At 42.8% G+C, this 16221-nt stretch overlaps 1 pseudogene across 1 annotated transcript in view; it reads right to left on the minus strand.

The window, feature by feature from the left end:
* LOC149461683 (uncharacterized) overlaps positions 1-15993 on the minus strand; it is a 48554-nt pseudogene extending 32561 nt beyond the window's left edge. The window contains exons 1-3 of the transcript XR_016312808.1: positions 15938-15993; positions 13439-14147; positions 1326-1450 (exon numbers count right to left, since the gene is read on the minus strand). The product of XR_016312808.1 is annotated as an uncharacterized LOC149461683 (transcript). The remainder of the gene's footprint in view (positions 1-1325; positions 1451-13438; positions 14148-15937) is intronic.
* Positions 15994-16221: the final 228 nt, after the last annotated feature.

Genomic DNA, 16221 nt, shown 5'->3' on the forward strand with positions numbered 1-16221 from the left:
CCTCCAATAACCGTACTGCAGCCTCTTTTCCTCTAACACACAGCTCAGCAAGTGTACTCCGTTTTTCCAATATGTAATTCAGGGTTTCTCCATCTTTTTTCAGTCAAGGCACCCTTTAAAATTATGGGGGGTTGCAAGGGAATGGGGATAATGTGTATGATGTAAGAATCTATGGTTGTTTTGCAGTGTGTTATAAAGAAAATTTAATAAAAGATACAAGAAATAAAAAAAAAATTATGCAAGAAATAAAAAAAAAATTATGGACAGTCCCAAGGCACCTCATTCTAAAATGTGAAGAACTATTCTATTAGCAGCAACATCCACACACGTAGGACACCCAACATTAGAGGTGATTTATTCTTCCAAAGCAAATACACTTTTGCACACTGGTACTGACTAGTATTCCAGGGTTTCTCTTCTCCCTCAGTTTTTCTCCATCACTGAGCTGATGTGACCCCAACATTGATGGAGAGGTGCAGGGGAGGGTCAAACTAGGATGCTGTGCAGGCAGCTGACATTCTCCTTATCAACTGATGATGTCATTGGTTGTCAGGACGCCGGCGGCTAGAAGGTCATAATGGTGCACAATGAAAATCTGTGACTTTGTGTAACTAAGAGGCAGGCTTGATCCACCTGCTGCATTGTATACACGTTTTGGCCAATTTTTGGAAACTAGGATGCTGTGCAGGCAGCTGACATTCTCCTTATCAACTGATGTCACTGGTTGTCAGGACGCCGGCGGCTAGAAGGTCATAATGGTGCACAATGAAAATCTGTGACTTTGTGTAACTATGAGGCAGGCTTGATCCGCCTGCTGCATTGTATACACGTTTTGGCCAATTTTTGGACATTTTGCCAAGGCACCCCTGAAGAAACCTCAAGGCACCCTGGTTGAGAAAGGATGGTGTACCTGGCTGAAACTGCAGCCAATCAGGAGCTTCTGAAAAACTCCTCTCTCCTCTGCACTGATCAATTAGGCAGGGAAATGCACTGAAAACCACAATGCAATCTAACAGTTCCCATTGATATGCACAGACTGCGAATTCAGATCACACAGTCCAAAAATCGCACAGGACCCTTTTTCAAAACTGTACTGCGGCTCTGACGCATCTATCTGAACGCCCTCTACAGGAACGTCATTCACTTTCACATGTGAAGACACGTGCTAAAAATGCATCACAAAATGCACACGTGTGAACCAGGGCCTAACAAAAAATATTCTATTAATTTGTAATGTTATATGAATGAAGCTGTATGAAGTCAGTACCACATAATAATGTGATCTGGTAAAACAATGAAGACACTATGAAAAGAGCTGGGAATACCTTTTATCTCTTGATGTACTGGCTGAGGTTGTGTTCTGCGTCTCCTTCCTTAGCTGTTCCACTTCAATCCTCAATAGGCTCATTTCAGAATCCATTTGTGATATCTGTTGCTTTAGCTGCTCAACCTGTGACAATCAGATAGAGAAAATTAGACATGAAACACCCTCATAATGTGATCTAGATATCCCCCACAAATTTAAATGCATGCAATTTCTAGCTCAAATCTAAAAATGATTCCCTGAGCTACCAAAAATTACATTTATTGGTCTAAGAAAAGGGCTACTCATATCAATTGTTATAATAAATACTTCTCATAAATTAATTATAATACACACCAATCAACATCAACAAAGTGTCAAAATAAATATGAAAGTGTCCATAAAGAAGAAAAGTTCATATTGTAATCCCACAAAATAGCTGTCCACACCATGTGCCCAAACGAAGATCGAGTGATCCAATAATGTGTGTTCACCGCGTGAAGTGAGAGTAATGTCTTTAATGTCTCGTGAGTTACCAGATATAGTGAATGCAGGGTCCGGGGAGACTAGATATAGTGAATGTAGGGTCCGGGGAGACTAGATATAGTGAATGCAGGGTCCGGGGAGACCAGATATAGTGAATGCAGGGTCCGGGGAGACCAGATATAGTGAATGCAGGGTCCGGGGAGACCAGATATAGTGAATGCAGGGTCCGGGGAGACCAGATATAGTGAATGTAAGGTCCGGGGAGACCAGATATAGTGAATGCAGGGTCCGGGGACACCAGATATAGTGAATGCAGGGTCCGGGGAGACTAGATATAGTGAATGCAGGGTCCGGGGAGACCAGATATATTGAATGCAGGGTCCGGGGAGACCAGATATAGTGAATGCAGGGTCCGGGGAGACCAGATATAGTGAATGCAGGGTCCGGGGAGACCAGATATAGTGAATGCAGGGTCCGGGGACACCAGATATAGTGAATGCAGGGTCCGGAGAGACCAGATATAGTGAATGCAGGGTCCGGGGAGACCAGATATAGTGAATGTAGGGTCCGGGGAGACCAGATATAGTGAATGCAGGGTCCAGGGAGACCAGATATAGTGAATGCAGGGTCCGGGGACACCAGATATAGTGAATGCAGGGTCCGGGGAGACCAGATATAGTGAATGCAGGGTCCGGGGACACCAGTTATAGTGAATGCAGGGTCCGGGGACACCAGATATAGTGAATGCAGGGTCCGGGGAGACCAGATATAGTGAATGCAGGGTCCGGGGAGACCAGATATAGTGAATGCAGGGTCCAGGGAGACCAGATATAGTGAATGCAGGGTCCAGGGTTTAGTAACACTTTAATGTCTGGTGAGTTATTACTCTCACTGCACGCGGTGAACACACTTACATTATTGGATCACTCGATCTTTGTTTGGGCACATGGTGTGGATAGCTATTTTGTGGGATTATTACATGAACTTTTCTTCTTTATGGACACTTTCATATTTATTTTGACACTTTGTTGATGTTGATCAGTGTGTATTATAATTAATATATGTGAGAAGAATTTATTGTAACAATTGATATGAGTAGCCCTTTTCTTAGACCAAGATGTATAGTTATAATTATTATTATTACATCGAGTTTATATAGCGCCAAAGGGTTTGCTCAGCGCTGTACAATAGAGGGGGGGACAATACATGGCACAGTACAACAATAACAAACAGCGTACGAGGGGTAAGAGGGCCCTACTCTTTTGAGCTTACAATCTAGGAGGGAGGGGGTAGTGGTACAGTAGGAAGTGGCTGAGGGGAATGAAGTGGTGGGAGGAATGAGGGAGGATGGCCGTTAGGTGAGGGTGGGGTAGGCTTCCCTGAAGAGATGGGTTTTGAGGGAGCGCCTGAATGTGAGGAGGGAAGGCGACAGTCTGATGGATTGGGGCAGTGAGTTCCAGAGGATGGGGGAGGACCTGGAGAAGTCGTGCATGGGAGGAGGAGACCACGGAGCAGGATAGAAGAAGGTCCTGTGAGGAGCGAAGGGTACGGGTAGGGCGGTACTTGGGGATCAGGTTGGTGAGGTAGTCAGGGGCAGTGTTGTGAACGGCTTTGTAGGTGAGGGTTAGAAGTTTAAATTTGATGCGTTGGGCAATCGGGATCCAGTGGAGGGAGAGGCAGAGGGGGGTGGCAGAGGTGGTGCGGTTGGTGGTGGATGAGTCTAGCCGCTGAGTTCAGGATGGTCTGAAGCAGGGAGAGCCTGCACTGGGGTAGGCCGGTGAGGAGGGAGTTGCAGTAGTCCAGGCGTGAGATAATCAGGGAGTGTACGAGTAGTTTAGTGGTGTCTGGGGTAAGGAAGGTACGTATCTTGGCCATGTTGCGGAGGTGGAGCCTGCATGTGTTTGTAAGTGATTTATTACACTCTTAAGGCGGCTTCTCCCCATTAATATTGGAGTTGGAGGTGGCGCCCCTGTTTTTGTTTTGCTTGATCATCAAAAATTACATTTGCATCAAAACCTTATATCCTTCAATATTGCTGCTGTACACTGTTATGTGTTCCCACATCCAACTTAAATTTGTTATGTTCAAAAGGGTAGCACAATTATTATCAATGAAATTATATCTACTAGAAATTTATAGTGAACAAGATTATTACCAATATACAGTGCCTTGAAAAAGTATTCATACCCCTTGAAATTTTCCACATTTTGTCATGTTACAACCAAAAACGTAAATGTATTTTATTGGAATTTTATGTGATAGACCAACACAAAGTGGCACATAATTGTGAAGTGGAAGGAAAACGGGAAATGGTTTTTAAGATTATATACAAATAAATATGTGAAAAATGTGGCGTGCATTTGTATTCAGCCCCCTTTACTCTGATACCCCTAACTAAAATCAACCAATTTCCTTCAGAAGTCACCTAATTAGTAAATAGAGTCAACCTGTGTGTAATGTAATCTCAGTATAAATACAGCTGTTCTGTGAATCCCTCAGACGTTTGTTAGAGAACATTAGTGAACAAACAGCATCATGAAGGCCAAGGAACACTCCAGACAGGTCAAGGATAAAGTTGTGGGGAAATTTAAAGCAGGGTTAGGTTTAAAAAAAAATATTCCAAGCTTTGAACATCTCACAGAGCACTGTTCAATCCATCATCCGAAAATGGAAAGAGTATGGCAACTGCAAACCTACCAAGACATGGCCGTCCACCTAAACTGACAGGCCGGGCAAGGAGAGCACGAATCAATGAAGCAGTCAAGAGACGTATGGTAACTCTGGAGGAACTGCAGAGATCCACAGCTCAGGTGGGAGAATCTGTCCACAGGACAAGTATTAGTCGTGCACTCCACAAATCTGGTGTGGCTGCAATCTTTCTTTGTCTTCCTAACCTTGGCTTGGTATCAAGAGATCTCTGAATGTTCCACTTCTTAATAGGTGATTGAACGGTACAGACTGGTATATTCACGGCTTTGGATATCTTTTTATATACTACTCCTATCTTTATAAAGCTCCATTACCTTGTTACACAGGTCTTTTGACAGTTCTTCTCTGCTCCCCATGGCTCAGTATCTAGCCTGCTCAGTGCATCCATGCGAAAGCTAACAAATTAATTTCAATTTAAAAATCCACAGATGTGGAAAATTACATTTTAATTGCTATGTTAACCTGTATGTGTCACCTTGTGTGTCTGTACTAAGGCCAAACATTCCAGGGTATGTAAACGTTTGATCATGGCCATTTGGGTAATTTCTGTTATCATGATTTAAAAAGGAGCCAAACAACTATTTGATAATAAATGGCTTCATATGATCACTGTCTCAGTTTTTTGGCATGATCAGTAATTTTCTCAATATCAATGCCAAAATTTCACGATTTCTGTCAGGGTGTGCAAACGTTTGAGCACAACTGTATATGTAGGTGACACATTTATAATTCTTAATACAGTGTTTAAACCTTGTGCCTTGAGATCACGCTGGAGGTTTTAAACACTGTATTAAGAATTATAAACGCATGACTTATATATTTGTATAAACGTATTCGATTTGGGACTGTGTTACAATCTTGTGCACTTATAATTGAGTACTTCATTAAGAACTATGAACGCATGGACTATATATAGATCTCTCTCTCTCTCTCTGTATATATATACACACACACACACTATATTGCCAAAAGTATTGGGATACCCCTCCAAATCATTCATCAAAGGATTCAGGTGTTCCAATCACTTCCATGGCCACAGGTCTATAAAATCAAGCCCCTAGGCATGCAGACTGCTTCTACAAACATTTGTAAAAGAATGGGTCGCTCTCAGGAGCTCAGTGACTCCAAGCGTGGTCCCGTGATAGGTTGCCACCTGTGCAATAAGTCCATCCGTGAAATTTCCTGGCTACTAAATATTCCACGCTCAACTGTTCGTGGGATTATAACAAAGTGGAAGCAACTGGGAACAACAGCAACTGAGCCATGAAAACTGACAGAGCGGGGTCGGCGTATGCTGAAGCACACAGTGCGCAGAAGTCGCCAACTGTCTGCAGAGTCAATAGCTAAAGACCTCCAAACTTCATGTGGCCTTCACATTAGCACAACAGTGTGTAGAGAGCTTCATGGAATGGGTTTCCATGGCCGAGCAGCTGCATCCAAGGCTTACATCACCAAGTGCAATGCAAAGTGTCAGATGCAGTGGTGTAAAGCACGCCACTACTGGACTGTAGAGCAGTGGAGACTTGTTCTCTGGAGTGACCAATCATGCTTCTCTGTCTGCCAATCCGATGGACATGTCTGGGTTTGGCGGTTTCCAGGAGAATGGTACTTGCCTGACTGCATTGTGCCAAGTGTAAAGTTTGGTGGAGGGGGGATTATTGTGTGGGGTTATTTTTCAGTGGTTGGGCTTGGCCCCTTAGTTCCAGTGAAGGGAACTTTTAAGGCGTCAGCATACCAAGACATTTTGGACAATTTCATTCTCCCAACTTTGAGGGAACAGTTTGGGGATGGCCCCTTCCTGTTCCAACATGACTACGCACCAGTGCACAAAGCAAGGTCCATAAAGACATGGATGAGCCAGTTTGGGGTGGAGGAACTTGACTGGCCTGCACAGAGTCCTGACCTCAACCCGATAGAACACCTTTGGGATGAATTAGAGTGGAGACTGCAAGCCAGGCCCCCTCCCCCGACATCAGTGCCTGACCTCACAAATGCACTTCTGGAAGAATGGTCAAACATTCCCATAGACACCCTCCTAAACCTTGTGGATGGCCTTTCCAGAAGAGTTGAAGCTGTTATAGCTGCAAAGGGCGGGGCCAACTCAATATTGAACCCTACGGACTAAGACCGGGATGCCATTAAATTTCATGTGCGTGTAAAGGCAGGAGGAACAATACTTTTGGCAATATAGTGTAGATAGATATAACAGCACAACACCATTTTTCTCAGTAAACATATTTCAAAAGTTACTATTAATATGAAATTTTCACCACATGTCGTTAACAACCCATGCAATCCATACAAAGAAACCAAAACAAATACGTTCCAAAATTAAGTTGTGTAATAAAATAGAATGACACATGGAAAAAGTAATGTACACATGAAGGAGAGGTGAAAAAAGGCATGGAAAGCCAATACACCAGCTGAAATCTATCAGTAATTAGAAAACAATCCTGCCCCTTGTCAGTGCAAATTAATGTCAGCTGGTTCAGTCTCAACTGATGGCCTATTGGAAGTATCTCATTACCAAGGTGTCACATCTCATGATGGGTAAAAGCAAAGAGCTCTCTCAAGACCTTTGCAACCTTATTGCTGCAAAACATACTGATGGCATTGGTTACAGAAGGATTTCTAAACTTCTAAATGTTCCAGTGAGCACTGTTGGGGTCATAAAGCTGCTACAATGGCCCAGCCAATCACTTGACTTCAATCCTATAGAAAATCTATGGAAAGAAGTAAAGATCAGAAATCATAGAAGAGGCCCACAGAACCTTCAAGATTTGAAAACTGTTTGTGCGGAAGAATGGGCAAAAATCACACCTGAGCAATGTATGCGACTAGTTTCTCCATACAGGAGGCGTCTTGAAGCTCTCATTACCAACAAAGGGTTTTCTATGAAGTATTAAATACATTTCAGTTAACTTTCAATACTTTTTCCCTGAGTCATTCCATGTTTTTACACAAAACATAATTTTTGAACTTATTTGTTTTGGTTTCTTTGTATGTATGGATTTCATGGGTTAACGACGTGGTGAAAATTTCATATTAATAGCACCTTTTGAAATATATTTACTGCGAAAAAAGGTGACGTGTTCAATACTTATTTTACCCGCTGTGCGTGTGTATGTATGTGTGTATGTATATATATATATATATATACTGTATATACACATACAGTTGTGTTCAAAATAATAGCAGTCAGACATGATATTTCTACATGGCAAATAATTTCCTAGCAGGTGTAGTAGAGTAATAGAAATCCAACAGACCCAACAGTCATGACATGCATGCTGCTGATTCTGTGTAATTGAATCACTAATTGAAAGGGGCATGTTCAAAATAATAGCAGTGTGGAGTTCTATTAGTGAGGTCATTCATTCTTTGAAAAACAGGTGGCAATTATTGCCCTTATTTAAGGAAGGAAGGCAGCAAATGTTGTACATGCTGGTTACAGTGCATTTCTCTCTGAAATTCTGAGGAAAATGGGTTGTTCCAGACATTGTTCAGAAGAACAGCGTACCTTGATTAAATAGTTGATTGGAGAGGGGAAAACATAAAAAGAAGTGCAGAAAATGATAGGCTGCTCAGCTAAAATGATCGCAAATGCTTTAAAATGGCAACCAAAACCTGAAAGACGTGGAAGAAAGCGAAAAACTACCATTCGAATGGATAGAAGAATAGCCAAAATGGCACGGACTCAGCCAACAATCAGCTCCAGGAAGATGAAAGAAGGTGTAAAGTTCCCTGTGAGGACTGTTACAATTAGAAGACGCCTATGTGAAGCCAAGCTATCTGCAAGAAGCCCCCGCAAAGTCCCACTGTTGGAAAAAAGACGTGTGCTGAAGAGGTTACAATTTGCCAAAGAGCACATTGACTGGCCTAAAGAGAAATGGCGCAACATTTTGTGGACTGATGAAAGTAAGATTGTTCTTTTTGGGTCTAGTGGCCGGAGACAGTTTGTCAGACGACCCCCAAACACTGAATTCAAGCCACAGTACCCTGTGAAGACAGTGAAGCATGGTGGTGCAAGCATCATGATATGGGGATGTTTCTCATACTACGGTGTTGGGCCTATTTATCGCATACCAGGGATCATGGATCAGTTTGAATACATCAGAATACTTGAAGAGGTCGTGCTGCCTTATGCTGAGGAGGAAATGCCCTTGAAATGGGTGTTCCAACAAGACAACGACCCCAAACACACCAGTAAACGTGCAACATCTTGGTTCCAGACCAACCAGATTGACGTTATGGAGTGGCAGCCCAATCCCCGGATCTTAATCAAATAGAAAACTTGTGGGGTGACATCAAAAATGCAGTTTCTGAGACAAAACCAAGAAATAGAGAAGAACTGTGGAATGTAGTCCAATCATCCTGGGCTGGAATACCTGATCACAGGTGCCAGAAGTTGGGTGACTCCATGCAACACAGATGTACAGCAGTTCTCAGAAACAGTGCGACTACAACCAAATATTCATTACGTGATTCAAAGGAAAGCAAAATCTTCAAACATTTTTCAGTTTATATAGTGAATGTTTGAGTTTGTAAAGAAGAATACAAACACTGCTATTTTTTTGAACAGTCTAATATTCACTTTTCTTCCATTTTGTTAGAGGAACAACACAAATTTGATCTATTTTTCTTCATGTTTTGAAATAGAATGTGTCGTGTTCCCAATGCATTTGTGTGTATGGAAATAAAAGCTATTAGAAGGATTTTGAGCTTTATTCACTTTTTTCAACACACTGCTATTATTTTGAACACAACTGTGTGTGTGTATATATATATATATATATATATATATATATATATACACAAATACACATTTTTCTTTGTTTGGGATTGTGTTGCAGTTTGGTGCACTCGTAATATTTATGTGTGGATATTGAGGACATATATGGTTGTAAATCTTGTTCTTTATAAATTTCTATTAGATATAATTTGATTGATAATAATTGCGCTGCACTTTTAAACTTAACAAATTTGTATCTCAAGTTTATGTAAAGCTAATTTACCTATTAGCCTTTCTCGACAAGGGTTCCGTGGAACCCCGGGGCTCCTCCAGAAGTTAACAAGGGTTCCTTGAGCACTGAGCGATTTTTGGCCTCTTGGGGAAGTTACTGCTGACACCAATGATCTTTTCAGCTATCTGTAAGGGGGACACTTTCCCGTTGGCCATCAAGTAAGTGGCATTCTTCCCACTGATCACCACGCTAACGTGCCCTGAGCTGTGAATAAAGTTATTATTGACAGAGGTTTCTTGAGACCTAAATGTTATATCAATAGTTGTTTCATATTAAATAGGTTGAGAAAGGCAGCTGTGCACAATCAGCCTTTGCTAAGATACTGCTGTAATTCCTGCTACTAGTCTGTCGTGTAGCCACAGTTGCAATGTTTAAAATTTTCATAAACTGAAATAAAAAAAATAGACACAAAGAAGGTCCTGTATTCTTAAATATCCAAAACGTAAAGACTGGCTTTTAGCTCTGAAGATGGAGCTCTGCTACATACCCTCTGCAGGGCTACTGGCATGGTAAACTGCACGGCAGGATGGGGGAGCCTTTCCAGAGCAAAATCCTGGAAGCCAGAAGCTGCATATTGTCCCCCGGTTCACATATATGTGGCCGGGCGGGCTGCGTTTTCATTTGAATGGACTCCCGTGCCCGTGACACGCAGGGAAGAAGTCCCTGCACTTCTTTGGAAAACGCAGCCTGCACGGGAACCTCGGTTCCCAGTATGGTTGCGTTTTCCAGTGCGGGCGGCATGCCATTAGAATTAATGGCACCCGCCCGCGGGTCCGCATTTTCTCTGTGCAGGGGGTGCGGCTGCACGGATTTTGATGCGGAGCCGCAGCGGCACCACCCACACAGATGTGAACCTAGGGTGAGTGTCTTGGTTGGGGGGGAATCTTGGGATGTCAGTCATCTTTTAATAAAGCGTACCTATACAGGGGTGTGGAAAGTTTTGAAAAAACTACTTGTGCAGGGTCTAAATCGGTGTCCCAATCTACTTGTCCCTCATGACAATCTACATGTCCTGATAAAATTTTTTATTTTTTTTTACAGAAATCGTATTTAACCATGTGCCCTCCTGAGGATTTACCCCCCCCCCCCCTTCCTGACCAGGCCATTTTTTGCATTACGGCACAGCGTTACTTTAACTGACAATTGCGTGGTCATGCAACGTTGCACCCAAATGAAATTTATTACCTTTTTTCCCACTAATTGAGATTTCCGTTGGTGGTATTTGATCACCTATGCGGTTTTTTATTTTTTTGCGCCATTGAAGGAAAAAAAAAAAAAACGACAATTTTAAGAAAAAATAACAATATTTTTTCCTTTTTACTATTAAACATGTCCAGTAAAAAAAATTTAAAAATCAAATTTCGGCACAAATTTAGGCCAAAATGTATTCTGCTACATGTCTTTGCTAAAAAAAAATCCCAATACGTGTAAATTACTTGGTTTACGTGAAAGTTATAGAGTTTACAAATGGTGGTATAGATACTGGAATTTATTTATTTTTAATATTAGTAATGGCAGTGATCAGCGACTTATAGCAGGACTGCTGCGGAAATTCTGACACTGGAGTGAACTGACGTGGTGTCACTGACATCCCCAGTGACACCAATACAGTGATCAGTGCTAAAAAAAAAACACTGACGCTGTACTAATGGCACTGGGCAGGAAAAGGTTAACATGAGGGACGATCAAAGGGTTAACTGTGTGCAGGGAGTGTTTTACTAGGGGGCCGTGTCAGTGTGCTTCACTGTAAGCACACTCCTTTAGATGGCTGTGCTGTACACAGCCATCCAAACCAGTGTGCCCGAGTTGACAGGGAGAACTGTTAGTAAACAAAACAGTCCTCCTCCCCATCGGAGATCCTCGGTAATCACCGTACACTGGCGAGTAATCACTGGCTGAGTCCCCGTGATTGACATCTGCGGCCACAAATGGCGGTGCGGTAGGGTGCACGCACGGCTCGCACACGCCCCCTACCCGGAAATGCGAAATCACGTATAAATAGATGATTTTCCGCACCTGTACTGCCCTGTAGCAGTATTTCAGCTATAGGGCGGTCGGGAAGATGTCAATGCCACTTTAAGACAAGTTTTTAATTGAAGATGAGACAGATTTTCACTCTAAACAGACACATAATGTGTGGTCAGGGTCTGGTTTCATTTAGCTGCTGGCACAAGAAAAGGAGGAATTCATGATTTAGGCTATAACCTTGTATCAAATCTGTGTCTTTAGGCATCTTGCTGTTCCTTTTAAGCTTTGCATTGTCATGCAACATAATTAATAAATGTTCCCCAGTGACATTTACCTTACATTGGTAGTCAGAGGATTATTGCCCGCTTGCACTGATAATGAGGGAAAAGGTGCCCCCCCCCCCCCCAAGGCTTCTTTCACACGGGCGCCTTCCGTTTTGATCAGCATGGGCTCTGTTTGCTCATCCCCTGCTGGTCTGAGCAGAGCGGGCGGATGAGAGGTCCGTGTCCACTCAGTTTATGCACAGCGGACACAGACAGGGCCCGCTCTGCTCTATGAGTGGCCGGGTGTAAACAGACTTCATTGTCTGTTTACACCCCACTACCAATCTGCCTATATGGAGGAGAATGGATCTCCCTCTGTTTGTTTTTAGTGTACAGGATCAGAGGTAGGCAGGTAAAAATGGACACAAGTCCATGTACATCTACCGATCCATAGGGGTGAATGGACAGTCGTGTGAAAGGGGCCTTGCATTAGAGGAGCCTATCCCACACAGAGGAACCCTTGCAAAGCCTTTGTGGACTCAGGGAACCCCTGATAAAAATTACTATATCTACATCTCGTGATACATTAGTGTGCTGGTCCATGGGCAGAATGTTTCTTACATTTATGACCAATAGGTAAAATTACCTCTTACAGATACCAAAAATAGATCAATGGTGTCAGTGGAAATTTATCTGAGAGGAAGAAATTGCTCATTGCACAAGGAACTCCTAGCAACTGCTGGAGGAATCCCAGGGTTCCATGGAACCTTAGCTGGGAAACCTTGCATTAAATTATGCCTCAATAGCGGTGAGTGGAGAAAGACCCCCTATATTGGTGCTCAGTATGAAAATGATCCCCTTACATTGGTGATCAGTGGGAGAAAGATCCCCTATATTGTTGATCAATGGAAAAAGCCCCCTTTCAATGTGAAGAATGCTTCTTGCAGATATCTAAAAAGATCATTAGTGTTAGAGGTTGCTTAACAGGCAACTGTACATTATTTAAAGTGTTACTAAACCCACAACAGTAAAATCAATCTACTGTATATACAGTAGAACATGCTTGTTATACTCACTGTGGAACTTAAGGGGTTAATCCTCTGCATTGTGTAAAAAGGCTCTTTGATCCTCCCTTCTCTGATCCTCCCCTTCTTCCAGTGTCCTCCTCTTATCTCTTGAAAAGACCTATTGTTTGGAGACACTCTGCACATGCTCAGTTTGGTGTGTATTGCTAGAGAGTTTTTTTTTTCTTGGGAGAGTGCATGTGATCAGCACTGTCCAGACAGAGGTCAGGGGTTCTGCATCCTCCTAGAGCAGAATGAAAACTCCTCCTACAAGCTTTAACCAGTGCTCTGCTGGACACTGATAGAAGTCACAAGACTGCTCTAACTGCTGATGAGAAAAGGTATTTCACAGTTTATATTTACTAAAATGATTGCATTTCCATGTTTTGTGTACTGTGGGAGACCAGATATAGTGAATGCAGGGTCCGGGGAGACCAGATATAGTAAATGCAGGGTCTGGGGAGACCAGATATAGTAAATGCAGGGTCCTGGGTTTAGTAACACTTTAAGAAACCCTTAGCCACCCTTGGAGGAACCCTAGGCTTCCTTGCAACTCTGGCTGCGAAAGGCCGATCTACAGCATACAAGTATTTCCGTTAACTTGCCCAGACAGTAATATACCTCAGACTTATACTGATCCCGTGCAGAACAACAAGCGGCAAGCTGGTGGTATACTTCATCCACCTCACTCCTGCTGATGACGTTTGCCTCTTTTGTTTGTGGGGTACTTGGCTCACATTTCAGTTTCTGAAGTGTTTCGTAATGAACTTTCCACTTGTGGATCTCTTTCAGGGCCTGTTCGTACTTGGACATCAACTGCTTGTTCAAATTTTCTTGTGTTGTCACTGCAATGAAATCCGTCTGGGTAAAAGCCAGGGAAGTCTCTTTCTTTTCTTGCTGGGCTAATAATACAGCTAGCCTATTCTTTAGGTGTTTTACCTTAATGCTGCTCATTATACAACAGTCACAGTGAAAATCTTTGCCAATGTCCATAGTGGGTTGAGTACTATGGTGGTTTACGTGGTGAAGGGGCTCATCTTGTGTAAAGAGAGCAATGCAGTAGGTGTGATCATTATTGGAATCTTCTTGTTTCTCATTTGCTACCATTCTGTATGCTAGGGTAGCAGCCATGGTGCCGGCGTTAAGCCCCTCAGAAGGACCAGAGCTGTCTCGGGGTCTGAAATGATCAGTATTGAGTTTAGATGTGCCGTCTTCTTCAGTGGCCAAGGTAAGCATCTGCACATTCAGCACTGCCATCTGCAGTAGTTTCTGATAAAGTCACATGAGGCTCTTTAACACAGGTTGGAGGGTGTTCACAAGTACAGCTTGCCTGTTGATACAAGAAGTGATAGCAAACTTTAGTTTGACAAAATCAGGGGTCTCCGAAAACTAAAGTGGTTGTAAACCTCAGTCATGAAATATGAAAAAAACATATCCCTCTATAGCAGTGGTTCTCAACCTGTGGGTCGCGACCCTTTCACAGGGGTCCCCTAAGACCATCAGAAAACACATATTTCCGATGTGTAAAGAGCAGCTACTGTGTAGAAAGCAGCTGCTGTGTTGAAAGCAGCTACTCTGTTAAAAGCAGCTACTGTGCTGAAAGCAGCAGTATTGGAGGTAAAACGACACTTCATGAATTACAATTACTGGGTAAATAATTTTATGGTTGGGGGTCACAACATGAGGAACTGTATTAAAGGGTCACGGCATTAGGAAGGTTGAGAACCACTGCTTTATAGTGTGTACTTGTCTCAATAAAGGGCACTAAGTGTCATTTCTGTCTGCAGTTTTGTTCCTCTGCTATCAGCATGAAAGACTTCTGACAGGTTTTCCTGACAACAAGAGAAAAATGGTGACAGGGGAGGGACCTTAAGCTGATCGACAGCCTCAGCTCTGTTCCTGTGTGGTGGGGGTCTCTTAGCTCCAATCAGCTCTCAGAGCTCTCCTCACTTAGTTCTGCAGAGTGTAACTTAAGCTCTCAGTCCCCTTTTCTCTGAATGCTCATGAAAGATTTATAAACTCTGGACTTTGAACAGATATAGAGAAGAGAATACTGCAGATAATCAGGTAAAACCTATGTAGGAGGAATTGTTTTATCTCTGTATCACCTGAGGCCAGTCACTGGGTATACTGTACATAGGGGTTTACAGCCACTTTAAAGTACAAAGGCCACATAGTATATTGTAAAAATATTTGCAGGCAAAAAAAAAAAACCAAAGCAAAGAATTTCCAAATAAACTTGAGCCTATCAGAGTCCCCTGAGAGCCACCTTTACGTCAGTGGGTCCCCATCAAAGTCCCCCTTACATCAGAGTTCCCCCTTGCACGAGAGTCCCCATCAGAGTCACCCCTTACATCTCGATCCCAGTCATCCCCTCTAACACCCAAGGACCACATGAAATCTTTGTCCCATGGGCTGCAGTTTGAAGACAGCTGATCATAGGGAACATATGGTATATTTTGAAATCCTTTTCTTAAATTCATTGATAGGCACAGAAAGACTTTCATCTTCGGGGTATACTGCTGCCTAAAAGAGGATAAAACAGTGGCAAACCAAAAATCTGTAGGCCAACCCAGGGTAACTACTAGCATGCCTCAGTTATTTAGCAAGCAGTATGGAGAGTATGATTATAAATGCTGAGGGGTGGAACCTCTCTCCCTCAATGGACTCCATGAAAAGGACTTGCAGAGAAAACCAAATTAAGATTCCACTGAGTCACAGAGGAAAAAACAGGGGGCGCTACATGGAAGACTCCCTGTTCAAGGATGGAGAGGCCAACTGTCTCTGAAAGAAAACAGAAAGGGTAAAAACCTAGCCCACCATAGTAATGAGAGACAAACGCTGGTCTAGACCCAGCTTCAAAAAGATGACGACTCCTCCCACTGTAGAAATCGTGGGGTGGAAGCCCCAAGACTCATTCCAAGTAAAGTGCCTTCTATGTCTAATGATAAACCCTGTGAGAAGTAGGCTTTCTAGCTTTAAATATCGTAGGAAGCACAGATTTAGAGGTTCCTCTGTCCCGCTGAACTTGGGCTTCAACAGCCATGTAACTGTGAAACAGGATGACAAATAAATCCTTTAAAAAAAAAAGATCCAGATGATCCGGTGTGATCTGCTTACCACATCCATCAGGGTTGGTCCAGAGTGATCACCAGAATACCATCCATCTTGATCCTGCAAAGCAGACAAGGCAGAAATTTCAGTATGAGTTCAGTTGAGTAAAAGCTCAATGTGTTCTATCGCAATGGAGCCACCAGAGCATGCACTTCTTCCTCTAGAGGATCCCTGCACCTAGAGATAAACCTGTCCCGTTAGTTGTTAACCTCTTCCATACTGGGCACTTTTACCCCCTTCCTGCCCAGGCCATTTTTCAGGTTTCAGCGCTCTCACACTTTGAATGACAA

This window comes from Staurois parvus, unplaced genomic scaffold (genome assembly GCF_062004578.1).
Source record: "Staurois parvus isolate SC_StPar_1 unplaced genomic scaffold, SC_StPar_1.0 ptg000195l, whole genome shotgun sequence".
Classification (NCBI taxonomy): Eukaryota; Metazoa; Chordata; class Amphibia; order Anura; family Ranidae; genus Staurois; species Staurois parvus.